This window comes from Octopus bimaculoides, chromosome 22, assembly GCF_001194135.2.
Source record: "Octopus bimaculoides isolate UCB-OBI-ISO-001 chromosome 22, ASM119413v2, whole genome shotgun sequence".
NCBI classification, from domain to species: domain Eukaryota; kingdom Metazoa; phylum Mollusca; class Cephalopoda; order Octopoda; family Octopodidae; genus Octopus; species Octopus bimaculoides.
Genome location: NC_069002.1, coordinates 25602861 through 25604587, shown reverse-complemented (window position 1 = coordinate 25604587; position 1727 = coordinate 25602861). Strand labels below are relative to the sequence as shown.

General features: G+C 34.7%; 1 protein-coding gene across 2 annotated transcripts in view; it reads right to left on the bottom strand.

The window, feature by feature from the left end:
• The window catches only part of LOC106872982 (general transcription factor II-I repeat domain-containing protein 2-like), a 114092-nt gene that overhangs the window by 111505 nt on the left and 860 nt on the right, over positions 1–1727 (bottom strand). The window lies entirely within an intron of this gene.

Genomic DNA, 1727 nt, shown 5'->3' with positions numbered 1-1727 from the left:
AAGACTGAAACAAGTAAAAGAGTAAATATATATATATATGTATATGTATGCTTATTTATATATATATATATATATATATATATATATATATATACATACACATACATACACATATATATATTCCATGTGGTGTTGAAACGAACGTAATTAAAGAATTAAACGCAATGCCATGTATATATACGCATATACATACACACGCACGCCAGCACACACACACACACACTCGCACACATATATAACATGCAACTCCTGATCTTTCGTCATTTGTTAACTAATATTGTGCTTTGTATTTATGTTGTGGTTTATTTATATATGAGAGTCCAGACGAGAGAAGTGTGAATTCACACTTCTTCCAGTCGGAGCTTATGAATAATGTGTGTGTATGTGAAATTAAAATGATATATATGTATGTATATACATACATACACTCATATATACAGCCAAATGGGAGTTCTGAGAGTTGATAGGCTACTAACTAAAATATAATGAACTCAAAGTATTTAAGTAGAGAGAAAAGTTTTGTTTTATGACGAACCGCAATAGAATTTCTGTCAAAATGACCTTGTCAAACTTAATGATAAAACTATAATTAGCAAGTTATTAAACAAGGAGAGAAGAATTCCGATTATAAAACCAAGGCTCAGGCAATGTAAAATGGATGGCAGTTAAATGTCTTAACATGGACAAGGGAAATGTCAGGTTTGGAATTAAGAAAATCTCAAATAAACTTCTTAAATTAGTAGAGATCGTTCCTATCAAAACAAGCTAATTAAAGGAATGACAAATGGAAGAAAGAGACAGATAAACAATTATAGGATAGGAGAGAAACGAGAAGTTTAAACTAGTCGGAGAGTAAAATAGAGTAAACGCATGCGCTGACGTTGGTGGAAGCCGAAACTGTCAAGGTTAAAACATGTAGTAATTAGAGAAAGATAGACAGAAAGACTAAGGTGTTAAAATAGAAACGAATGGCGGCGTGCTAATATAGTGACGTAGGAATAACCAGTGGGAGGGGACAACGATACTCGTAGAGGAATAAGGATCGGTTATTTTCAGACAAAATTCAATCATGTCTTTTATCTCGACTTTTATTTTTTATACTGTCTTTGTTAATGGACTGCAGCCATGCTGGAGCGCCGCCTTTGAATGGTTTTAATGGAATAAATCGACCCAAGCACTTTTGCGGGGTTTTGTTTTGTTTTGTTTTGTTTTTTGTTTGCGTTTTTAAAGTCTGGTACTTCTTCTACTGGTACCCTTTACCGAACTGCTAAGATACGCGGCCGTCAACAAACCAACACCAGTTGTCAAGCGGTGGGGAGGGGAACAATCACAGCCACAAAGACCACACACGAAGTCACAAAGAACGCACGCATACACACACACACACACATACATACATATGTACATGCATCAGCAGCAGTAGTAGTAGTAGTAGTAGTAGTAGTAGTAGTAGTAGTAGTAGTAGTAGTAGTTATGTTGGGAGGATCATAAATGTAAGGGGAAAAATAAAAATTAAAATTAAAGAACATTAGAATTGTGTGTGTGTGTGTGTGTGCAATTGTTTTAGTTTGTGGACCAAAAGCACAACAGTATTAACTGTTATATAGCGTGAATGAATAAAGGCAAATTGAAAGTGATCGAGCTACATCCATCCATCCATCCATCCATCCATCCATCCATCCATCCATCCATACATACATACATACATACATACATACATATATATA